Below are 27,517 nucleotides of genomic sequence, written 5' to 3' on the forward strand. Positions count from 1 at the left end.
TCATGACAACAATTATTTCAATAGTTTAAGGAAGGGTTTATACAATTTGTGGTTATGATGGAGATGAAGAAGATGATGATGATAGTAGTTGATATTTGGAACGAGGAAGTGATTTAAAGATTGATTATTTTTTATATTTAATGATTGTGGGAATTGATTAAATAGGTTAAGTTTTTATTTTGTCTTGAATTCATTTAAACCTGATGATCGCTTTTTTATTTCAGCTCGCATGGTGAAGTTAAACAAAATTGCACACCTCTGGAAAATGAGGTTTCTCAAAATTATGCTCTGGTAAGTGAGTTTTAATAATATTGTTCTAATCTTTTGCAAACATCAAATTTTGATACATAAAGTTGTCGTAGCCCCAAGTCTGCGCAGTAATTTGACTTTCATTGAATTTAATGCGCAAAACTGTTGTTACGGCTGGTGCGACCTTCACTACAACTTTCCATCCCGACTGTTGATATGTCAATTTTTCATTCTTTAATCATGTTTTCCGAGGTTGTCGGAAATGAAAAGAAGAACACTAGTATTTGTAGATTTTATTTTTTAATAAAAAAACAGCCTTTTTATAAACAAAAATGACTGAATGTCGAAAAACAATATTTTCTGAGATAAAAATAGTTTGAAGACAATATTTTGTATTTTAAAAACTAAAACATCATAGTTGCGAAGCACCAACAAGCGAAGAACTCGTGAGCTCTAGGTGCATCAACGAGCGCCTCATGACCATCCGCATCAAGGCTTAATTCGGCAACATTAGCCTGATATGCGCACACGCCCCCACAGAAGAGAAAGGTGACAACACCAAAGTTATGTTCTTCGAGCTCTTAGATAAAACATACGAGCTGCGTCCTAGCTACGATATTAAAATAGTCCTGGGTGATTTTAATGTCAAGCTAGGACGGGAAGACATCTATGGTGGAATAATCGGGAAAAACAGCCTGCACGACAACACTTCCGACAACGGAGTCAGGCTCATAGATTTTGCTGCAGAGTGAAACGTCATGATAGCCAGTACGCGTTTTGCACACCTCAACATGCACAAAGGAACTTGGAGTTCTCCAGTTCAATCTACCGTCAACCAGATTGACCATATTGCGATCGACGCCAGACACGCTTTCTGCATCATGGATGTCCGAACTTTTCGAGGAGCTAACATCGTCTCGGACCACTACCTAGTTGTAGTTAAGGTAGCACTTCGGGTTTCCAGACCCAAGCCAAAACAGGGTGATGCTGGGAGAAGGTACAACGTCGAACGGCTACAATAGCAAGAGATCGCCAAATCCTTCTCCGACCGAGTTACATGTAAACTCTCTCGAAGTTCTTTGCCGCCTCTGATGTGCTGGGTTTTAAGAAACCATCAACAAGGAACCCCTGGTTTGATGAGGAATGTTGGCAGGCAAATGCAGCCAAACAAGAGGCACGCAAAGCGGCGCTGCATAAAAGAACAAGAGCTCTATGAGCAGCAGAGGCGAGAGTAACACCGACTTCTCAGAAGGAAAAAGAGAGGGCATGAGAAGCGTGCGGTCGAAGATGTTGAGAGGTTTAAAAGCAGGAATGAAGTTCGAAAGTTTTATGAACAGGTGAAACGAAATTCTCAGGTACATAAACCTAGAACCGAAGGCTGCAAAGACGAAAGTGGAAACATAATGGTGCAACCGGAGTCAATGCTGAGGATATAGAAGAACCACTTCTGCAGACAGTATAACGGCGACGACGAACCGAATTCCGCTGTCAGGCAGGAAGATCCATTCAACATAGACGAAGAAAGCCAACAATCCCGTCCTCCTGACTTAGACGAAGTAAAGATTGCCATACCTAAGCTGAAGTCTTAAAAAGCCGCTGGAGCGGATGGCTTGAATGTCGAACTATTTAATGCAGCTAGAGATAAATTGGTGAGGAGCGTGAACCAACTTACCTGTAAGATATGGTCGGAAGAAAGCATGCCCGGTGAATGGAACCTCAGTATTGTTTGCACGGTCTTGAAAAAAGGAGACTCTCTAAACTGCACCAACTATAGAGGAATGAGTCTACTTAACATCGCCTATAAAATCTTCTATGCCGTAATATGTGAACGTCTAAAGCCCATCGTCAACAACCTGATAGGTCCTTATCAGTGTGGTTTTAGACCAGTTTATCAAATGTTCACATTACAGCAGATCCTGGAAAAAACCCAAGAACCGCAAAGCCGCTTGTGACAGCTGTATATTTAACATCTTACTGCATTTTTTTAATTTCGTTCTTGAAAGAATAGTGCAGAGCTTACACGTCAATACTAGAGGCAATATCTTTTAAAAGTCTGTCCAATTACTAGCAAGCTAATGACATTGACATAATCGGAAAAACTCAGTGTGATGTCAATAAGGCTTTTGTGAGTATTGAGGCAAAGGCGGCAACAACTGGTTTAACGGTTAATGAAGGCAAAACAAAGTACATGCTGTATCTGTATGTCGTCAAGAAAGGACCGACGTCTTGGTCAAAACGTCATAATTCGATGCATCAGTTGTTAATATGAATGGGTTCGAAAAATCTGGATAACTTAATTATGGGGGTGAGGTCAGTTTACTTTTAAGCGTCTCAAAAGCAATTTGACAACTTTGTGTCCAAAAAAAAATTTGATTTTTCTTTAATAATTGGTTCAAGGGTTTTGCAATGTCAGCAAAATTTTGAATAAAACATCTGTAATAATTACAAAAAGCTAAAAATCTTGGCACTTTATCCGAATTGTCTGGTATTGGATAATCTTTAATAACATTATATTTGCTAGAATCTGTTGTCACGCCTTGAGAAGTTATTAAATGTCCAAGATAAATAACTTCTGGTCTCATTAAATCACATTTATTTGGATTTAATTTCAGATTGTATTTACGTAGTCTTTTGAATACTTCAGTAAAATTTTTATTATGATCTTTAAGATTTGAACCAAACACAATTATGTCATCTTTTGAATTGAAAATGTCCCGTATCAGTTGAAAAAGCTGTTAATGGTCTAGATTTTGGATGTATTGGTATTTGATGGAATGAACTTGTCTGAATTTTACACATGTCTCATAATCAATTTTACAGTTACAGTTTTTAGAGTGTTTTTGAATTCATCTAGGGTTGTAGGACTTGCATAAGATTGTATTTTGTTTTTAAACTTTTTTGATAATTTTGTGGTTATTATAAACTTGATAAGAATTAATCCCTGTGATTGTTTAAGAGTATCATGGTAAAATTTCATTAAGCCTACAGAATTATTCAAGTCTTTTTGATTTCCTTGGAATTCAGGTTTGACTTTAGTGGCTGTGAGAAAATCGAAATCAGCCATGTTGTCAATTTTTACCTTTAGCAAACCACGAATTTCAGCAACAATGATGTCAAACTCTTTTTTAACTGTTAAAATATTATCTATATTTATGAATTTCCTAATGTCTTCCCAAATGTCAAGCATTTCCTTGTTTGTCTTATCTATGTACGTTTTTGTGTATGTCCTGTTTGGTACTTTTCAAGATTTACCAAAATATTAAGACTCATTTTTTTTTCTTAATGCTATTAATGTTCTTAATGCATGCTTTCTTATATATTTTTTGTAATAACTATTTAATTTACAAATAAGTATAATTAGTAAAATTAAACAATTAAGATAAATAATTTTTTCAGTTAAATTGGAGTTATCCTTAGGTTCTGCTGCTATGTTGTTGTTGGTTGTTTCTCCCTTCGAGCTTCTCCCACCCATGATTTTTAAGGTCCTTAAGTTTCTGTAGAAGGTTGCTTTTGTTTTGTCCTTTATTTATGTTGATGGTCCTTTGTAGTTCAGCACAATTTCTCTGGAACTGTCTCTTCTTCTTTCCACCACGATGTTTTTTTTTTGGATAGGCTTTTGCTGTCTCTTCCTGTATTCTTCTATGGAAAAGGGTTTTGGTCCAGCTGTCTTAAGGATTGGCACGTATTTCGGTGTGTCTGCTGGCACTTCCTCAGGAGCGTATTCCAAAAATGTTTCCCACTTTTCGAAGATGCAGTTGATTTCTTCTATTGAAGACATTAGACATCAGTTTGGTAGGATTGTTGAGAAGGATCGCTGACGTCAAATTTGCTCATCAGATTAGGCTCGGACAGGATCGATGTTTCGTTACCAAACGATATCATTTGGTTTGGTTTTGTCAGTTTCGTTTGGGCAGGATCGTCATGTAATGTTTGATGTGAAAAATATGGAATGCAAGTGGATAGGGTTATATCTTTTACACTCTTAGCTCATTAGAGCCGCTTATAATTTCCGAGCAATCTCTTGCACGATTATGAGTACTGTCTTAGCTCTCCAGCCGATAGTGTGAGTCAAAACAACAAGAATGAATTCTAGATTAAGACTCCCCTTTATTTACAAATATTTTCTTATTTATACAATTTTCAATTTTGTTATTTCCTAGATTTTTCATGTCATAAACTATTAAGCCTATGACCCCAGTTGTTGCCACCCAAATTTTATCGATTTGAAATCCACTTGAGGAAAGAATCGTGACATAATATTTGTTCTACAAACGATATTATCACTTTGCTGTGACCGACATATTTTGTATGAACCAGATGTAGGTCGCAGTGCATATGAATGAATTATTGTTTTTGTTTTGTTTTCTTTTATTTTGCGTGGATACACAACACTATCGTACAATTGAAATTTCGTCCCTTCTTTACAAGGTCATGGAAACGTATTTGTCCAGGTTTACTATCATCCAAATACAATTAAGTCCTCTCTTTACTTTCCACTTTCCATGACAGAAACGCTGAAAAATGTCCAGCTTTATAAATATCTTAAAAAGGAAGGCTTTGTAATTAGCAATGGTGTGGATATCGTAGGAATAGGTGGACTAGCCTTCTTTTGGTTTACCTCATCCAACAATAGAAAACCATCATTATATAGTTTTGGATAAAGTGTGATTATTGCACTTGATTATCTAAGGCATTTGGCACAGTTCGGCATTAAGCTCTGTCATCAAAAATGCCTTCGATGAATTAGGCTCCTTGTTCATAAATAATCTTTGTCTAATACATCTAATCCAATAAACTGTTTCGCTGACGACAGTTCTTTCAGATTTTCATATTAATTTGTAACGGCAGTGTGGTAGGATTTCCCATTGGGGAATTGAACTTCTTTTATTCCTGACATTCAGGAGACTGGTGAAGCATCGACTTATCGCGAAGTGATCGATTTGGTTGAGAGAAGCTTCTCTATTCGGTGACACCCAGCTTATTTTCTGACACGGTTTGCGTTTAAACATGGTCTTTCCAATCACAAAACGGTAAAATTTCAGAAGTCCACATATCTCTCACCATTATATAGTTCAATTGCCCACTCCATGCTTTTAATGACATGTCTACACCCTTCGTTGTTATTATTAACCTTAGCATTCAAAACTCCTATTACCATGATTATGTCTCGGCCCGGTGTGTTTTTGTAGGCAGCACTTAGGCGACTGTAGAAGTTTTCTTTCTCTCGATCTGGGTCAAATTCCGGTGGGGTGTAACAATGTATGATGGTGAAGTTACGTACTCCAGAAATCTGGCCTTCAAAGTGGTTCCCATTTAATCGAACTTTTCATGGCTTTTTTTATAAGCATCAGTTCAAATCCAGCTTTCCAAACGCTCTCAGGTTACTTTATATAGAGAAATAAGTGTTACGTGTAGGAGACTTCTACTTGTCAAATACCTAAGCCCTAAGATATCTATCTTATAAACTATGAACTCTCTCTTTCTGGTTGAAGGAATCTATCGTTGCATGTATTTTAGAAACCAATTTCAAAACTTTTAAAACAAAATAAATTTTAAGTTTTGACAACTATTCAAGTACTGAAATTCAAATTTGAATAAGGTTAAAGGTACCTGCAATATCGTTAATCAAAAAGATACACCTGCCGAAATGGGTTAAGATCATTTTCATTTCTGATAAAATTTTCTCTGACCGAAATCATTAAGTTAAGATCACAATGGAATTCGCTTGAATCTATTTAAATTGTCATCTTCGATTATGGATCCTTTCAACAAAACTCTTAATAATCCTATCAAGCTTCTCAAAGAGTCAGACTCTAAGTAAATAAGTATAAGTTACCTGTCCCAACATAAATCAGTGGAATTCCAATATTAAAGTTGGAGACAAGTTTAAGGAGAAATTGAAATTTCACTGTGATGTATACAATTGCACAATAATTTCGATCTTCCAACCATTCGTTCGACTAAAGTCGTAAATCATTTCAATTGTTCATAGATCGGCGCGGCGCGGGGCGCTACGGCCGGCGCGGTGCAAGTTGGCTTTGATTGTAGTATTGATGGTTTTCTTCTTGGGCATTTCAGTAGTTTCTTTTAAAACCAAACATTTAATTGCCCATAAAATTGCCCTGGCTTAGAAAAATAAACACAATTCTTTTGCTGCCGAGGCTTACACTTTTAATTTCATTTCTATCACGTGTATAGCCATTTTCATTGCATTGGATTGGTAGGTAAAAGCCTATTTGAAGATTCCAAGTGTAAGGTGCAACCATACTATGAATGCCTTGGGTTGTGTAGTATCTTTTGTCGTGTTAAGGTGCCATTATAATTATTCTGCTTCTGATGTTGACCTTAATTGGAGCGCGCGCGGTCGCGGTCCTCAGCATCAACACCAGCCTCAGCATAAGCTTCTTTGTTCGGTGTTCGGTTAGATGAAGTTGTAAATCTTTCTATAGCCTCTCTCAGTGTTTTAAACTTTTTTGCACGAAAAATTGTATTTTTCTTTTACGAGTATACCTTCAGCTAGGTTAGGGGAAAATCTTTTGCTTGGTGCTCTCCTCCATGCTCTTAGTTATGCTCGAACAGGTGTAAAAATTAGCAAGTTTTCCTTTCCATCATAACATTGCCCAGCGCGCATAAATTTCCACGCTTGTATGGAGACGCGGCCGTGAATTATATTTAACAACAATAACAAAACAACCTAAGGTTTTTTTTCGAGCATCATAATAATTCTCAAACAAAACGCAATTATTTTCATTGCGTGGAAAGTTATTATATGTTTGGGAGTTTTTGTTTGGTTGTCGGTGATGCAGTTCAATTAAATGGTTTTGTGAAAGAGAAAATGGTTTTTATGTGGCTAAGTGATGAATTCACTTTTGCTTTTAGAAATACAATAAAATGTTTAAAGATTCACTTGTTGCGATAAGACTTTGTAATGTAGGTAGGTACTAAAGTTTCACCGTTTTATGTACATAGGTCTAATGACTTGGACCTACTTGGGCCAAACGAAAACCTTATTTAAAGGTGATAGGTTAATTTAGAAAGAATTTGTACAAGAACTCAAAGTGAAACAATGATCTTTGAAGTCTTTAGGTTAAACCATTAAATCTTTGACAACTGAGTGTTGATTTTGACCGCTTGCCTTCATAATTTGTAGGTTTCAAATTTGAAGTACACTTCTTCTTGTTTCTTTTGAGAAATAATGTTTGTACTTAATTATGGTATACTTTATTTCGTTAGTAGGCCTCCCCTTTCCGGCTCTCACATTGAATCAATTTTAACAAATAATGTGAAAGAAACAGAAACAGAAGGCTAGAGAAACCTGCAGGAATTATATTTTTAGTGTATATACAATTGTATTTTGTTGAAAAAATGTAACTTTTCTTTTTTTTTATACTAAAAGTATGAAATACTGGGAAATAATAAATCCCAAAAATGGTTTGAGTATTGAAAGAAATTATTTGAATGCACAAACAATTTCTTTCGATCCAGGACACCTCATACCGGAAAGAAAAACTCATTCCAAGAAAAATGTTACACTAGTAATCGAATATTAATAAATTGTAGTTTTGGATTAATTCAAATCATTTCAAAAGTGGATGAAGGTGGTTTTACTAACCTGAAAATGGCAAAAATGGCAAGTGTACGAAATATTAATTTTTAAACAAAAACTAGGAACTGTTCTGATTTATAAAAAAACTCTGAGAATAAATACCAAACCTGATGACATATAATTTATTTTCACTTATTAGTTACAAGTTATTAATATTGTTTACTGGCATAAGCCTCCCCCAGGGATTACCATATGTCTTTCTTTTTGGCTTCGTTGTACTAAGCTTCATCTAAGCTTTCTTGTTCTATTTATAGCGTCTATATTTCCGGTTTCATAGCGAATATCCTCATTTCGTACCCTTTGACTTTGTCGTGTTCCGAATTTTCCTTTCCATTTTGGTCTGACGTATTCTTAGCTGGTGAAGTGTTTTGCAGTCAAGCTCATTGTTTAAAATCTGTAAGTGGGAATCGGTAGAACAGTCGAAGATATATTTTATTGTGTCTGCCTTTTGGTCTAATTTTAAAATATGTTTAAGGCTGCAAAATCGTTTCCAGCTATTAGTGATGCTACTTGTCCTAAATATATGTAATCTTCTATACGTACCCAATTTTTCCTTCGTCCAACGTTATATCGTCTTTTGTGTGATTTTTCATGACTTTAGTTTTCGATTTGTTTATTTGAAGTCCATAATTTTACACAAGGCAGTTAGTTTCGTCAACAGGTCTTGAATGTGTGTATTGCTTTTGTAGAAATAAGAACTATTTCGTCTGCAAATCTTAAATTATTAAGAACTTTTCTACATATCCGTGTTCGATATTTTGTCTTGAAGTTCATTTTTTGGGAAATGTCTTTCAGGAATGAACTAAAAGAATTGGTGTAAGCGAATCTTCTTGTCTAACTCCTCTTGTTATATTAAATTTGGGTTTAATATTCTCTGTTTTGATTCGTGCAGTGTTATTTTTGTGTATGTTTCAAATAGTTTCTTCTATATTTGGGTTCATGTGTTGATTTTTCAGGGAGGACCATATTATTTTGTGTTCAACGGAGTCAAAAGCTTTATTAAAGTCAATAAATACATATAAAATAAACAAGCAGTCTAAATTCATTGAATTTTTGTATATTTTTTTTTTCAATTCAATTAAATTTATTTTTCTTCTTCTTTTACAGTTATATGAAATAAAAATATAATAATTTAAAACAACTAAAAATTCAACAATAAGTAATAATATTTACAATATAAACATTTTTTTAGTGTTTTTCACTTGAAAATAAGTAAGAAAAAGTAAAGGCACGACAAGTGTCGAAAGTACCAAAGAAATATTTAATTCAATAATACAAAATAGTTATTTAATCAACAAGTGTGGGGTAGAATGTCGAGAAAATAATATCTTTTTTTTTTTTTTTTGTAAGTGGATGAAATGATTCAAATCACTTTAAGTTTAAACCAATATTTTGATAATGTTAAAGACTGTATCAAAATCGAAGTTAAAAAGCCATTTTTTAATTTGTTTATTGAATAAATGAGTTGATCGAATACTACGTAATTCCGGGGGTAATGTATTGAATAGTATAGGTGCTACTGAGGAATAAAAGTTGAGAAATCTATGAGTATTGTGCACAGGAATGATAGCAAGATTCCTATCTCTACTCCGTAATGTGTAAGCTGGAGTATTGTGGCGTAGAAGATAACCACTTTGATACAGAAAAATTTGTAATACTTAATAAAAATAGAGGTGTTTCAGAGGGAGAATACAAGAGCTGACAAACAACGAAAAACTGTGTTCAAATTTCTTCTTCTTCCAGATGGTCCTTAAAATATGCTTTTGAGTAACTAACAAAGGTTGTATATAGTTTTTGTAGGTACCACCCCAACATATTATTCCATATTGTATTTTTGATTAAACTATACCATAATAAATGGTCACCATAAGTTCCTTGCAACAAAGGTTTCTCAAGTGAAACATGACATAAGTGGTTGACAACAAGTATTTTTTTAAAGCTAAAGTGTACACTTTCCAATTAATTTTATTATTAATTATCAGACCAAGATATTTATAGGCGCACTAAGCTACTTAGTGAGAATCTTCTACAGGCTATGCTGTGCTGAATAAGAAGTGGAGGATTCATATCTAAAGCAGTCAAATTGAAAAACATAACTCTTGTTTTTTTTACTGATAACAAGCTTATGAATGCCAAACCAATGTCTGAATAACTCCAAGTCCAAATTGATATCCGAAATTAAATCTAACATTGAGGGACTAGAATAAACACAAGCTATGTCATCAGCTACTTTTCCTTTTATGTTAAGATTAAATACACTATTGATATAGATAAGGAACAAAATTGGACCTAACACTGAACCATATGGAACTCCAAATTAATACTTCTGGTTTCGCTGAAATGACCACCTACCTTAACCTTTTGCTTCCTGTTTTTATGGTAGGAAGAAACCAATCTAGCATAAAACCTCTGAATCCAGCATTTTCTAATTTTCTCAATAATATGTCATTATCTACTGTATCAAATGCTTTCTTGATATCAATATATAGAGTAGCAGTGTACTTTTTCTGATCAATACTTTCGTAGATATGACAACAGTGTGCTAAAAGTGCATCTTCAGTTGAATTACCAGCTCTAAATCCATACTGATTTGAGCTGAAAAAAATTATTTTTTCAAGATAACTGACACACTTGATGACTTTTTCAAAAATTTTTGAGAATACTGGTAATAGGGATATAGGGCTATAATTATTTATACATTTTTTATCACCTTTCTTAAATATAGGAATTACTTCAGCTACTTTCAAACTTTGTGGGAATAAATGAGTTAAAATGCCAACCACATTATGGCCAACTTTTTTGACAAAGTTGTTGGAATAACTATTTTACGTAGTAGAAAACGTAATATCCAAAGCTTGAATAACTTTATAGACGTCAAACGAAGATATTGTGTTAAAGAAAAAAACTATTTGATTGAAAACTTTCATTAAAACAATTTTCTGGATAAGCTGATTCATTGTCCGTAAGAGGTCTTGTTAAGAATCATTGTCTAAATTCAGGTTGTTTTCTTATTTGATTGTTATTACACTTTTCTCTGATGGGCCTGTTTTGCAGAATAAATTGTTAAATATTTTTGTTAAAATGTTGGAAAGGGAGCTTTTTCCATATATTAATACTTTTGATGATATTTCGTCATTTCCGGTTATCCTCACACTCAAATCGTCATTGCGAGCGTTTTCAATGTACACAACTCTTCTTGGCTTCGTTATTCTGGCTAGTCAACACCGGCAGGAGGTTGAAGTCTTTGCTGAGCTAAAACCAAGACGTTGAAGATCAATCCGCCAACAACCTAGACTTGTGTCCTACCTCTGACCCTAATAACTACACAATCAGTGTGATACGGCCTCTAGGCACATCAGATCATTGTATCGAATCTGAAAAATTCTTATGCCTAAAAAATCTAGTTAAAGAAAAAACTCCTATGAGAATCGTTGGGCAATATGAGAAAGCCAACTGAGACGGTCTCAATGAATTCTTCAGGAACTTTAACGTGACGCTTCCTCGATAGTGACGTTGATTCCAGCGCATATATGATTACAAATTTAATTTTTTGTGCAATGAAAATTTGTATCCCGAATAGGGTGAAATCTATGAAACCCAAAGAAAACTCATGGTTTGATTCGAGCTGTAAAGAACTTATTAGGTTCAATGATGTAACCGGAATAAGTTCAAAAAAACTATAAGGACCTGTAATGGTCATATTAAAACAAAATTTTTGCATGATCAGAATTTAAGGCAAGAAATACTACAATGTCCCAAAGGTAGTAAACATTTCTGGTCGTTTGTAAAAAACGTACGAAACACCACGTCATCCTTGGTTCCAACGCTTGTCCACAACGACACTTTCTATGTAAGCTCAACTGATAAATCCAATTTGCTTGCAGCACCGTTTGCTGTTCATTCGACGCTACCAGATCGTGTCATGAGGCGATTCTCCTCTCCCTCCAACTATCCTCCAATAGCACTCACGTCCCTTCTTTCCAAGGTCATGGAAACGCTGATAAATTATCAGCTATATAAATATCTTGAAGAACAGAAGCTTTTTAATGACCGGCAGTATGGCTTTCGTAGCAATAAGTCCACTGGTAATCTCATGGTTTATCTCACCGAACAGTGGAACAAATTTTTACATCGTTTTGAAGAAAATAAGATTATTGCACTAGATATTTCACAAGCACTTGATAGAGTTTAGCACCAAGCTTTTTATCGAAAATAAATGTTTTTGGTATTCATGAATCTCTTCTTCTTTGGATTAAAAATTACCTTTCTAACCTTTCAATACAAGTTTTATTGGATGGTTTCAAGTCTAGAATTCATAAAATAAATGCTGGTGTCCCCCAGGGCTCCGTTTTGTCTCCGACTCTATTTATAAATGATCTTTTGTTTGCCACTTCTAATCCATTAAACTGTTTCGCTGACGACAGTACCCTCAGATTTTTGTATTCGTTTCTAGATTCACATCCGTGTCCTTCGGATGTGGAACTTAAACGGCAGCGTATGATAAGCTCATTAATTATGATCTTGACAGCATTGTTCAATGGGGAATCAAAATCCGTATAGAATTTAATGCTTCGAAAACTCAATGCTGTCTCCTGTCGTTTAATTGTGACACACCTGCGATGCATCTATCTATGAGTGGCACTTGCATCCAAGAAACTAATGAACTGTCATTACTCGGTATGTGTATTACAGATCACCTTTTATGGAATGATCACATATTTTTGTCTCATGCAATGTGTCATGCCTTCCGTCGTTTTATCGATATTTTTACAAAAAATGTTCTGTCGAATTAGCCAGTTGCATTCCACCCCTTAAAATACTCAGCCGTAATACTCGCACTCCCAGGAATGCTCATCAGTTTACCCTTGAGCTCAATTTCGGGCATACAGTCAAGTATAGAGATTCTTTCTTAAATCGCACATCTAGAATGTGGAATGCTTTGGCCAACTCTGTTTTTCCCTCCCATTTTGATGTTCAGGACTTTAAGACCAATGTGCACCGGTATCTTTTCTTTAATCCTTCCCTATTTTCCTAAAGCTCGCAATGTGCTTAAATATAAGCCTGAAAATTATATAAAAAACAAAAATTGAATACAGGGGTGTATGTCGTTATTGAATCTATGCTGTCTATTGTTTCTTCTTCTGACATAATTTCGGCTGAAGTAAACAGTTTTAAAAAAAATTGAGTTGCGTTATCACTGATGTCTTTTCGGTTTGTTATAATAGCTGTGTTTGGGTCCTTAATACTCCATTTTTGTTTTTTATTTAAAACTTTTTACGTTTTTTTAATTGATTTTGTATACGAACATCTTTCGTTATTTCATATCGGTTATATCTAATTTTCTTGTTTAAGTAGTTGTGGGGTTTAAGGTTTTTATCTTCTTAAAATAACAGCTTTGGTTTCGTCGGAAGTTTTTGTGTTTATTATTGAGATTTTTGCTGTAGTCTGTATAATATTTTCTAGATTGTCATATTCATATCGTGTTTGGCTGTTCTTAAAGCTGATTGATCTTTGTCTTTATATTTTGGTTATTAATAATTATTTTTTGGTAAGAAAATACTTTAGGGATAAAACAGATTTGTCGATTTCTTCATAAAATTTTATGGTCAACTTTTATATTAATTTTTACTAGTCTGTGATCGCTGTCAAAATGTAAATTTTTTTAAGATCTCTGCACCTTTTTTTTGGCAATGCCAGTGATACCAAATATAAAATTTAAGTTAAAAGTGAGTTATATTAGTGAGTACAGCGTTCTATTTATTACTACTTGCATTACTGCACTAACTAAATGTTACCAAAAACCGCTGATAGTATTACAAAAGATAAGTCTACAACTTCCTTTCAAAGTGCCTTCGAATGATTTTCATTTTGCAAAATTTTCCATTTAAGTTTTTTTTTGTGTGCCAAACAATAGAAATTCACTAAGCGAAATTTGTGTCCCCCACAAGATCATTACACGGCCAACTTCGGATCCAAGAATGGTTATTGCTATATGTTGTTACACTGTTAGACTGAAAGCTGCCGCCAGCTATTGGTACAAAGAAAAAAACAAGTTAAACAATCATTCGACTCGCTATGTATATAAAAACCACAATCCAGCCCATATCAGCTGAAACAATAATAATTTGAAATTCCTTGCGGCAGATATCCATCCATCTACCGATTTAACCGTCTTCTTCTTGGTTTAAGTTTCTCATCTCCTCTGGATTTCTATATAGTTGTTGTATCTAAACCTTTTTATTGTATTTCTAGCCTTTGTAGTGTGGTAAAGTCGTCAGAGAGACAAGACAAAAAATACCCATTTTACCCACGTTCGTACCTAACCTCTTCGACTCGTACCCACTATGAAGATAGTGGCGGCGCGTGGTGGCGAAGGTGGTGGCAGAAAAGCCTGTGTGGCACAAAACTCCCAATTGAATTCGCATTCCCTACGTAATAAAATAATATCTATACGTCAGGGAGTATGGAAAAAGAAGACTTCTAGCTGCTGCTGTACCTACTTGTATTGTGTGTATAGTTACAAGATCTTCCAAACCCAAAGAGAGGTTGAACTTACAGTTCGTATCTTTAAGCTAAACTCTGAGCTAAGCTGACTGTGGTCGGATGCATTTAGATGTAGAAGGAATCACATACAGTGGTTAAAACAGTGGTTGATTTTCTAAAATGAGTTAATACTCGTATATTGGAAACAAAACTGCTAGGATCCTGATTGACTGTTTTGTCCAGGATTTGGAACTTGAGGAAAGAAGTAGCCCGTTTTTGCTTGATTTCTTTTGTACGAAGGGGTGATGTTCTAAGAGTTCTACAGTTAATAAAAAGTTGCAATGGATCGAACGATCCTCGGTACATAAGATTGTCCAATTCGTAAGAACTTCATGAGCAAGAGCAACCCTGCGTTCAAAAAGATGGCTCGCAACTGCACATCTTAAGTTTAATTTTACGTCAACCTTTCCAGTATTGCGCGAAACTAAAATATAAATTTCTAATTTCAATCTTCGTTAAAACTTCCCTGCGATATTTTTGAACGCAGGGTCTTGATCATGGAGTTCTTACGAAATCTGAGTTCACAACAGATCAGAGCTTTCTTATTACTGTGTACTGTGCATAGGTTCTTCCCATCTTCAATCTCTGTTCTTATCCGGCCTTGAAAGGTTCCACAGTGCTTTTCCTTCATACACACTCATCGAATCACTGGCTGGACATATGAAAAGATGGATGGATGTGATCAATTCAGATACAAAAGTAGCCTTTAGCTCTGGACAGGGTCCAAGACATGCCAATCTCATGCGTTTATAGAATAAAAATCCTGAACCCTTTATAATAAAACTCCCCATCATATGGCTATTACAATCGACTGTGACCGAACGACCGATGCATAGATCGAGCGAACGACCGATGGATAGATCGAGCGATCGACCAAAAGCATCTTTTTGTATACCTTTTCTACATATTACGAGTATGTTGGATTTTACAGGAGTCAGAACTTGAAGAACTTACAGTGCCACAGTTGATCGACGTTGATCAAATTAGTTTCCCTTAGATCGCGTTTATGGAAAGTTCTACCAACATTTCGTTCTCTGATGTACTGTGTGTTAGTTGTGATGCCCATGAGTGATCTCTCGACGGCAGGCAAATCATCAATACATCTCTTTTCCTCCAGTGCATAGTCATACACATATACGTAAAAAAACAATTGTCTGACAATTCACGGGTATCTTTGTTTTCTCGAGTCCGTTTAATTCATTGTCAAGTGTAGTTGTCACACTCTCTTCATCAAGTGATACCCGTTGTCCTCATAGTCGCGTCCATTCTATCGCTGCGCCGCCGGCAGTGCCAGTCGCCATCAATTGATGGTTGACGAAAGAAATTTAAATTTACGAACCCTACTTTATACTTCCTCGAAATCTTGTGCCAATATTGTCAACATTACCCATCAAGTTGTCATCGCGAGTGCGTTCGTAGAGTATGTGATGGTTGACTGACGTTTGATGGTAGTGCGTGTGTTTGTTTATTTAACAAGATGATGTCGTGTTTTATGGAATCTTCCATTAATTGGAATCCTTCTTTTTACACCATGGGTGCCAAGTTAAGGTCTTCCTTACAAGATTGTGTTGTTTCCGCATCTTGATCGAGCTTCGAGTGTATCACCATCGGAGCAAGTGTAAGCAAAACCAACAAAAAAATTAATTGCAAACGAACGATAGTGTTAACTTTGATTGATTCGATTTCAATCTGGAATGGATTGCATGCTGTTGGAGGATTGATCCAACCCAACATAACGTGTGCAATATCAAAGGGTTTCGGACCGATTCGCTGCATAAAACAAGACTTCATCATTTCTTCGTCTTCTTCGACTCCAAAGTCGTCGCTGATCTATGTAGTTGTGTTACTTGTCTTCAGTTTTTGTTTCTTCTCCAGATCATGATCAAGATGATGATGATGCATGATGGTAAGTCTTTTGTTTTTCCCCCATTTCTTGTTTTATTAAATTTCTTTTAATTGTGCGATCTGCTCATCTGCTCTTTGCACAAATACACAAGATTGATTGGAAGAGATTGAGGAAGTCTTATTTTGCTCCTGGGATCAGCAGAAAAAGAAGCTAAAGCAAACCACAGCAGCAGCAGCTAAAGCTATAGCCGCAAAGGCAGAAGAGGAGATGTTGTGTCAATTAATGATATCTGTTTCTAGGATGTTCAAGGAAATATAAATGGTCATTGGTAAAGCTGGTTTTATGGGCCGGCTGGACATAAAAAGGATGGAATAACATAATAGCGACGTCTTACGCTGAGTGATAAAAAATGTTTTTATTTTTTTATTGATTTGAATTAAATTAAAACCTTTATAAGGATTAACCTTATAGGTTCTGGTTCGTCATCGTCGTTTTCTTCGCTTCGCCTATAGCAGCTTCATAAAATCATTGACTTTAAGGAAACAGAATACATTGATTTTTATTACAAATATAGACAGACGTATTTGTCAGCATTAAAATAGTTAGAACAATAATGGGCATTCCACAAAACTGTGATAGATATGTACTCCGACCCTATCCGGTTATTTCAAGCTGGAATTTTGCTTAAACCTTTTTTAGCTTGGCTTAAGGAATATTCCAGATAGACAAAGTTGAAATGTGCTCCTTTCGTAATCCTATGAAAAATGTCAAATTTTTTAATTTTTAAAATGAAATTTGGGATCTTCGGGTTTCGAGTAAAAGTGGAATTTTTCGATTTTGACATTTTTTCAAGAAATAGTGTCGACTGAAAGGAATGTTCATTGGAGCACATTTCAATTATGTCTAATATTTGAAAATAGGTATTCAAGCTTCACTGACAAAGTTATTTGTTCATACGTTACGTTAATGGCGGCAACTCTATTTTGTTTGTTATGGGAGCTTGTTTTCCCTATGGATATTAGCCGAGTATAACTTTTCCCAGAATAAATGGGTATAGGGCTATATGACAAAGCAAAATGCTTTAATAATTTATCTTTTTAATCCTAACGTGCACGATTCCTGTACAATAAGCCTGCTGCGTGCTGCCCTGTGTTAGGATATTTTAAATAATATAAAATTAGCATACAAGATGCGAGTAATTTTAAAATAAATCTATAAAGCTCTACGATGGCTCTAAGAGACTACACAGTCTAGCCCAACATCCATCAATTCGTCATAAAGCGAAAATCAATTTGCATATTCACCGATAAACCGTCAACATACATATGTAAGCACTTATCGATACAGCTTGGCGGTGTTTGCAGCTAAAATTGCATAACAAATGACGAAACGTTATATTTTCAACAACTTCTACCTCTACTTCTACTTTGACTCTACTTCGACTTCGACTTCTACCCACCCATCTATCTATCTATCAGACGACAGGTTTTCCAGCAGCGAGCTGATCTCCCACGGGGATAGACTTTGTGGTACATTATATAAAGAAGTTTCCCGCTGGTTTAATTTTATGCTCGTACACGGTCCAACATTTACACATTCGCCTCTCTAGATTATATTGACATTGAAGTTTCGCACTCCAAGCCTCCTGCTATCGGATACGGAACCTGATTGGGGGTCTTGGTGATTTTATAAGAACCAAAATTACATAAGCAAAAACAAAAGAAAAGTAGTCTCAATCTCTAGAACGACCTCAGTACTATTCATCGACTTGATGGCTACTGTATGCCTATGTATGTGCCTAGTCTAACCTAACTTAACCTAGCTTTCGGTCAGGTTCCGTTTTTTGGTTTTTTTATCTGAGTCCGAAACAGGTGAAACGATTCATTAATGTCACGATCCAGCCGACCGTAGCTAATTCCGTGACAGGAGGTAAAAGGCAGAAGGTAGGTGACTGTTGTTACTCTCGACTAAGCTAAGGATGATGCGCCGCCGTTGTTGCAAAGCAATCTTAGAACTCAGAGTCTGACAAGGTAACCAGGTTGTGTTTAATTTTTTCGCCACACTCACAGGTAATAAAAGCAAAACTTATCTGTAAGATTCTCGCTATCACCACCGCTCGCACTGTTTCGATTGCATAACGGTGATTTTTATTTTAAGATGGAAATGTTGCTGCCATTTCGTCTACATGTTGCTTTATCTGGGCGATGTATATGTTGCATGTTCCATGTTCAATGCTTTTTGTTCTGTTTTATGTTGATTTTGATTTAATTTTTGGTGAAGACTAGGTGGAATTTCCGGGTTTGACAATTTGACGCCAAAGTGACAAATTGTCACCCTATAACCACACACCAATCGTAATTCCAAGCCTACTTGCCTCATGTGTATGTGTCTTATTTTTCTTATGGACACATGTTACCAGATCAAGTTTTGTTGAAAATAAAAAATCACTATCTACAAATTCAATTCTAGATAAGTGGCATTCTACTTCTGGGTCCAGCTGCGCGACGCGACGTGACGCGAAGCGACGCTACGCTAAGCTACGCGACACATACAGGCCATTCAGGTAAAGTGCGTTAGCATTCGGGTTCGCTTGGACTGGAAGACTAACACGACGACGAAGAAGAAGACAACGACGACATGGACTGGACATGGTCGTTTGGAAGACGACGACGACGAACGACTACGACCGAGCGACGCGATGATAAGAAGAGACTCCACTCGGGGCAAAAAGCTATAGAATTAGATGTGTCTTCTCCTTTCCAGCAGCGCGAGAGCATCGATTATTATCTCCTGGTTGAAGCTGCTTGGTGGCATTCTTTTGTCGTCGCTCGTATAGTCGTTGTTCACTGTTCAGTCGTCTTCCAGATTTATATCCTTATATCTTGGAAGAGAAAAGGGAAGAGGCTTACACATCCAGACACATATCCCAGAGATTGAAATCGAGATGGTTTTCAGGCCTTATTAGTCCAAGTCGAGCGAGTAAACAGTTGCATGTGGAATGGAATTTGCTTTTTAAATATTTTCTTCTTCTGCGTCGCGGTCGTCTGTTTGTTTCTGTTTCTTCTGTTTGATGACGGCAAGTTTTGGTTTTTAATGCGTCTTGTTATCTTTTTTTGTTTGTGTTTTTAGTTTGATTGTAATATACCTACTGATTCTACGGTTCCCCCTTGGAGCGTTTTATACGTTTATAAGTGTCACATGAAGATATCGTTGTGGCTTGCTGGCGCAGTCTTCTGGTCTTTCTTTATAGAGATTGTCGTTTTAAATGTCACGTGTGTGTAGCGTATAGAGTTGACAGGCCGCAATTGTAAATGTTCTTTTTCTTAATTGTTTATGAGTGAATTTCAAGTTAAAAGGATATACTCGTACTTTGAGGGAAAATGAGAAGAATATAAAGTTAAATGTCGGTCAAGCCGTTCTCAAGGACTTTGACCTCATTGGCAGAGTAAATATTTTTTTGACGGGTCCTGGGGATCCTATAATTAAAAAGCAACTCCATGTTGAAGAAACGAAGCTCGAAAGAACCAGAGTCTAGTGACTTGCAACTCTCAACCATTCCTACTTGCGAGTAATGTAAGGGATTATAATAAGCCGACACCAAAACGGATATTACTACCCTTACAAAAACACAGCGTAAGCACTAGAAAAGAGAGAGAGAGTTTGAAAGGAGTTAACGATGCACATTGGTTTTAAATTCCTTAATATTTCAAACACTGGAAAACATAGAGTGTGGTAAAGCGTTCCACGTTCGCGAAGTATGGCTAAAGAACGGCTCTCTGTACTTGACAGTAGGACCAAAGTTGGACTCGAGGGTGAGCATTCCTAAATGCACGAGCATTGTGGTTGAATTGTTTAAGGGGTAATGCAGCTGGCTATTTCTCTAGAGCATAAACCGTTTAAATAAATGTAGAACAAGGTAAGACAAGAAACTTTTTGACGATGTTTAAGCGACGCAAATGATCCTATAATGGTATAATCACCAATTAATGTAAATACTTTACGTTCAATGCTGTCCAAGAGGCTTAAGTAAGTTGCAGGAGGACCAGCCCAGAGATGGGAATTATACTCAAGCTTTATACGTACATATATAAGTCTTGTGGATAACAGTCAAATTAGAGCGGGTGAAAAACTTCTTGCATCGCCTAAGAAAACCCAAACATCTTGAGCCATTTTTGGTTACTTCGCGTATGTGATCGTTCCACAAGAGCTGATTGGTGATACAACATCCGAAGTAGAGGGATGTGAGTCTGATAACGAATATAAAGAGCTAAGAGTACTGTCATCAGCGAAACAATGTATTTTATTAGAAGCTGCGGACACGAGATAGAACAGATCCCTGGGCACACCAGTATTTATTTTGTAGTTTTCAGACTTGAACCCATCCAATGCTACTTATATTGAACGATCCGAAATTACTTATGCAATGAAGAAAGGATTTATGAAAACCAATAGCACGATAAGAATGCCTGCTTCCAAACCCTATCAAATGCTTTTGAAATATAAAGTGCTTACTTATCTTACTTTCTCCAAAACTTTGTAAAGATTGGTCCTCTGTTTGGTGGGATGAACCATGATATCACCAGTGGACCTTTGCTGCGAAAGCCGTACTGTCGGTCATTAAGAAGCTTTCGATCTTCGAGATATTTTTTGAGCTGATATTTAATCAGCGTTTCCATGGATGAAGGATGATATCACCAGTGGACCTTTGCTGTGAAAGCCGTACTGTCGGTCATTAAGAAGCTTTCGATCTTCGAGATATTTCTTGAGCTGATATTTAATCAGCGTTTCCATGGATGAACGATGATATCACCAGTGGACCTTTGCTCTGCGAAAGCCGTACTGTCGGTCATTAAGAAGCTTTCGATCTTCGAGATATTTTTTGAGCTGATATTTAATCAGCGTTTCCATGGATGAACGATGATATCCATTGTAAACCTTTGCTGCGAAAGCCGTACTGTCGGTCATTAAGAAGCTTTCGATCTTCGAGATATTTCTTGAGCTGATATTTAATCAGCGTTTCCATGGATGAACGATGATATCACCAGTGGACCTTTGCGCTGCGAAAGCCATACTGTCGGTCATTAAGAAGCTTTCGATCTTCGAGATATTTTTTGAGCTGATATTTAATCAGCGTTTCCATGGATGATTGATGACATCACCAGTGGACCTTTGCTGATATCAACAGTGGACCTTTGCGCTGCGAAAGCCGTACTGTCGGTCATTAAGAAGCTTTCGATCTTTGAGATATTTCTTGAGCAGATATTTAATCAGCGTTTCCATGGATGAACGGTGATATCCATTGTAAACCTTTGCTACGAAAGCCGTACTGTCGGCCATTAAGAAGCTTTCGATCTTCGAGATATTTATTAAGCTGATATTTAATAAGCGTTTCCATGGATGAACGATAATATCACCAGTCATTAAGAAGCTTTCGATGTAGGAGATATTTCTTGAACTCATATTTAATTAGCGTTTCCATGGATGAACGATGATATCCATTGTAAACCATTGCTGCGAAAGCCGTACTGTCGGTCATTAAGAAGCTTTCGATCTTCGAGATATTTCTCGAGCTGATATTTAATCAGCGTTTCCATGGATGAACGATGATATCACCAGTGGACCTTTGCGCTGCGAAAGCCATACTGTCGGTCATTAAGAAGCTTTCGATCTTCGAGATATTTTTTGAGCTGATATTTAATCAGCGTTTCCATGGATGAACGGTGATATCCATTGTAAACCTTTGCTACGAAAGCCGTACTGTCGGTCATTAAGAAGCTTTCGATCTTCGAGATATTTCTTGAGCTGATATTTAATCAGCGTTTCCATGGATGAACGATGATATCAACAGTGGACCTTTGCTGCGAAAGTCGTATTGTCGGTCATTAAGAAGCTTTCGATATTCAAAATATTTCTTTAGCTGATATTTAATACGCGTTTCCATGACCTTGGAAAGAAGGGTCGGAAGTGCAATGGGTCGGTAATTAGAATGTGAAGAAGGTTTGAATGATGAAAAAGCTTATGCAGTGGTTTTGTCAGTGTTGAACAACATAATTCAGAACAATAGAGCGGATACCATCCGGACCAGTAGGTTTAAGTATGTTGAGATCTTTTAGGACTCTCACCACAGTACAAGTGCGTACAAAGATTGGCCTCATACAATCACTAATGCGTTCAATGACAGGAAGGGTCGTAACACTCACTGGCAGCGTTTAATTAGCGGTGAACTGCCTAGCATAGAGATTAGCTTTCTGAAAGGAGCTAACAAATAGAGTATCATGGACAACGAGTTCGGATACCGAGGAAGAGGAATAATTCCTTATGTTTTTTACGAATGAAAGATATGGGTTGTTGAGGAAATTTACCCCCTCAACCCTTATAACCTCTTTACAGCTCGAACCAAACCATGCCTTTTCCTTAGGTATCCTGCTTTAACTCTGTTTGGGATAAAAGTTCTTATTTTCAATAGAATCAAACTTGTGATCATATCTGCGCTGACGTTAACGCCACTATCTAGGGCTGTTACTAGCTTGCAGTGGTCTAACTTTTCTAACACCAGCAGAAACCAATCCATCAACCGAACTATCAAATATCATTGAAATTGTACGAGTGGAGTCAAATAAGATTTATGAAGCACAAACCACAACGTAAACTGAATTTCTGCTATAATGTTTGAACATAAACAGCGACTCATGATCCTCTTAAAATTGTTATAAGTCCATATATCCAAGCAAACTTCGAATCATAGTTCCGAAGTATAAGAAGTGAATAGAGTCATAAGGCCACTATAAGTTCTTTTAAAAGAATGGGGTAGTGCACGTCCGTTTAAGCTTTGTGTTGAAAAGTTAAACTAGTATCAACGGGTCTCTTTTCTACCTAAGCAACCGCCTTGAGTGGAAGCTTGACATTTTTACTTTTAAACTAGCGTAAATATAGGATAAGCACTACTTCAAATCATCTTCAAAAGCCTAATTATCAACATTAATATCCCATGGCATAATCTTATCTCATTCTTATTCTCAGGCTGTTCTCCACATTATTAATAACCTTTTTACCACCATCCAGAAGCCTACAGGACTTCTCGTTCCCACTATACTCAAATACAAATCATTACATGAATCAAACAGCAGCCGCAACAACAACAACTAAATTAATGCAAATCAATTTAATACCAATAACCTCCCCATTGCGCCCAATCATCAACTTTGGAAAAGGCCAGAGGCTATACACCAGATTACTTAACTTGCCTGTCTGATGTTGGTGGTCCCATCCGAATAGACCAGACCACTGGTCCATCTTCATTTCTGCTGTCGATCGATACAAAAATTACAGACTTAATGCCATCGTGACTAATGGTATAGAATTAACGAAGAAAACATCCTTGGTTGTGGACCATTAGTGGTGAGTGGATCATTGAGGCTCAGAAGTGGAATTGAACAAATGAAACAAAAATAGAAGAAACATTATAAGAAGAAAGAAGGACGGATGAAAGGATCTCACTTTCACATCACAAAAATGCACCTGCGTTTATGATAGCCATATCTTTATCGCCATCATCGCATTTGAAGTTCAAAAGTTCACAGTCTTAAAACAAAAACTCAGAAATAAACTAACACCACTTCACAATTGCCCCAATAACCTGAGATTCGAGTGGACTACAAACTGAAGACTCCGGACGCAATTATATGATTTCAACTACAGCATTACTCACAGGTGTGAGGAAGAAGTGATGTCTTCCGAAGGTGTCAAAAGGTGAAGTGGTGCCTTTTAATAGGACTACAGTATAACTTTATAACGAACAAACTTACGATCAGCTTGCAATGCAAAAACTATGAGCGAGCTGGTTTTGACATTGATGACCTCGATAATGGAACTGGCTTTCGCAACTATACAGTACAAGATTGCTATGAAATTATGGAGAACCTACGAGTATACTACGGACTGAAATTGGAAGAGTGTTGCATCAAGCAACAACAGAGGGCAGTAAAGAGAAACTATATAGGTAACTAACTACCTTTGAGACTCCATAAAGGTGATGGTGTGTAGCTGTATAGTAGATTTATGTTATAGGTACCTCGCGCTGCTGATCCCAACTGAGCCGTGTGGATTATAAGTTCTCGTCGGGATCGGATAATTGTCCCTTTTTGTTGCCATGAAGAAGGTTTCTATAAGTGAAAGTCTATTTCAGGCTAAACTGATGATCTTGGTCTTTGGGTTTTTTTCTTTCTTCTTTTTCGAAACGAAAACAAGAGTTATTTCCAAAGGCAGTAGGACGAAAAGTTCATGAAGGTTAAGAGAACAAATTTCAGTTGAAAAATGGAAAGTGTGAAGTAAGGCTTATGGTTAATACAATTAACCATTACACTCAAACCTCTTTGAAGATTTTGAAGAAATACAGGCCTTATCCTATAAAGTTTCATAAATATTAATTTTCTCTAACGTTGAACTTAGTGACTCTTAGTTTTTTTAAAGTTTTATTGTCTTTTCTTGTCACTTTAATGTTTAATGCTTAAGCAACTTCTTCGACAATCTGATCAATTTCATCAATTCATTTACAGGATTATCATAAACTAATATGTGTATATAAATATGATCATAAAATGGAAGTAGGCTCCTTGATCATAAAAATCAGAGCTGACATCTTCTATTATATGGCAATTAAAAACTACATTCTTAAGTGTTTATATATCTGGTTTGAAATACAATTCAAATAACATAATTGCAATTCATATTAATTTAGATATGTTTTTGATTATCAATTTTGACTCTATCCAGGAACTAATTAAACGATTCAATGTTTAATGGAAAGATTGTTTTATTAGAATGGGCATCAAACTATTCATAGATACAAATAGTTTTTTATACGCAGTTTATTGAGTTAAAGTTATGTCAATCATGAAGTTTAAAATGATTGCAATCAATTGATTGCATTCAAATGATTGGAAAAAATGAATGCAGTCTTTCTGAGGTCAAATTAGTGGTTATTGCAAAATGTAAACTCCCGATCTTTAGGTTTGTTGCCGAAAACTACAAAACAACTTCGAAATTATAAGTAAATGATTTTATTCAGTTTAAAGTTATAATTTAATTTAGATTTAAATTTTATTTCATTTTTCTCTACTTGTTTCTAATTAATTATTAAAGGCGCCAATTTTCATTTGAGGTTAGGTGATGTGTAAGTTTAGTAGCTCTTGTCACTGTCGGTTATAATTTTAGTCGGCTCTTAAGTCGTGACAATGCTGCCAGGTTTGGCGACATTCCCTCCTGGAAAGCTGGGTTTTATCGCCGGGTTACCACGAGTCGAGTATAAATGCCAGTCATCGTTTGAACTTTGGCTGATCTTGTTTGCCCATCCTTGCTTTCATTAACTTGTATGACTCTCCCTTTTGGCCAAGTACTTTTAGGAAAATTTGTATCCTTAATAACGGCTGAAACCATTTTGTCCTTCTTGTAAGCGTTGGAAGATATTCAGATACCCAATTCTTTCGAAGAATGAACCCATCATGACTAAGCTGTCCTGTCAGCTTTATACCACTCGAAGAACCCATTAAAAAATGATTGGGTTTCAAAGCCTTGTCACTGTCGCTCTCTATAGGTACGTAGGTAAGAGGCCTCGAATTTGTAAAAAAAAATTGTACTCCACCTCCGCCATCATTGTAAGAAGTAATTAATTTTTGGGGTTTCGACTTTGAGACATATGTGATATTGTTTATTTTCCTGAACGAATTAATCTTTGTCAACTCTGGAGGGATAAAAATCCATTTAATTCCCTCATTAACGCACTTTTTCAATACAGCTGTGGATCGCAACGTTTCTAATGCATTTTCCTCCTCTGAAATTAGAACCATTATCGGACCAAATCTCAATCGAAGTACCTCTTCTTGCAAGGAATCTGTGGATAGCCAAAATAGATGAGTCGCTGGAGAGACTATGTGCACTTTCTATGTGGAGAACTGTAGGCACGTAAACAGCACTCCCCACCTTTTTTCACTGCGCCGTCCTACCCTTACTACCATTGGACCAATATAGTCAACGCCAACATAAAAGAATGGTCTAGTACGTGCCAGTAATCTTGCTGGAGGTAAATCAGCCATTAGTAGCGGTACTGAAATTGTTCTCTTTATTTTAAACTCTGGACACTTTTGTTGAACTTTCTTCAAAACTGTTCGCAGATTTGGCATGTAGTAAGACTGCCTAAGTTCGTTCGCCACGGTTTGAAAATTTGAGTCTAAATAACGTTCATGTACATCTTTTACTATTAATCTTGTAATATAATGCACCTTCGGTAAAATTATTGGTCTCTTACAGTTTAATAAGACATCTTTGCATGCATCAATCCGACTTTGATACGCAATACATTATTTTCATCTAAATATGGATTCAATTCAATCGAATCGGCCTCGAATCGGCACAACCTATAAAGGTATGATTCAGCCCGTATGAGGTCGTTTTTCAATACAACGGTCATTTCTTTCGGATCTCTTCTTTTAAATTTAATTTCAATAAAACGATAAACATATGCCATGATCAGTCGTAGAATTTTCTTTAAATCTTTAAACTTTAAATTGCTAAGGTATTGTCTTCGGATTCCTATTTGTTTAACTAATGGCAATAACTTAACCCATTCACTCCATAAATGAAGCTGGTCTAGATGTATTTCTTCATTAAACATTAAACGCTGCATCCGAACTTCTTGTAGTAATATTTTAAGCATAACTGAATAATTTGCGATAAAGCCTATAGGATCAAAAGCACTCATCAGAATTTTCAAAATTTCTCTTTTGGTTGGTATACGCTCCCCGTTGAAAATCTCTGAGCTAAACTCTTTAGAATTGTTGAAAAACGAAAACTCATCCTCTGCAGGAGACCACCATAATCCCAAACATTTTTCGGCTTCATAAATACCAGTTCGTTGATTGAAGTCTTTGTCACAATAGGCAGCATTTGTTCCAAGAGCTTTTGTCACATTCAACAAGTTGCTCATGAAATTTTCAATATCAAACCCCCCTTGTTCATTGATGTGTACGACTTTTAATTTAATGAATGCAATCTATAAGTAGAATTCAATAAATCATTTATAATTGCTTCAATCTCAAAAGATTACATACATTTACAAGTCTCGTAGATGGATATTCATCTTGAATTCATCTTTTTCGGAATCTTTCTGAGTATTCCTAAGTTGATCTGCAGAGCCTTAGATACAATTGTTAAAAGTACTCGTACTATTCTTTAGTCAAGCTTTTTCTTCTGAACATAAACTTTGTTTGTATTTAAGA

At 36.2% G+C, this 27,517-nt stretch overlaps 1 protein-coding gene across 1 annotated transcript in view; it reads left to right on the top strand.

Moving 5' to 3' along the window:
• Positions 1–222: 222 nt before the first annotated feature.
• The window catches only part of LOC129940623 (serine proteinase stubble), a 164,758-nt gene continuing 137,463 nt past the window's right edge, over positions 223–27,517 (top strand). Inside the window, exon 1 of the mRNA XM_056049013.1 lies at positions 223–291. The gene's annotated coding sequence lies outside the window, so the exon portion shown is untranslated. The remainder of the gene's footprint in view (positions 292–27,517) is intronic.

The sequence above is a fragment of the Eupeodes corollae genome, chromosome 1 (assembly GCF_945859685.1).
Source record: "Eupeodes corollae chromosome 1, idEupCoro1.1, whole genome shotgun sequence".
Classification (NCBI taxonomy): Eukaryota; Metazoa; Arthropoda; class Insecta; order Diptera; family Syrphidae; genus Eupeodes; species Eupeodes corollae.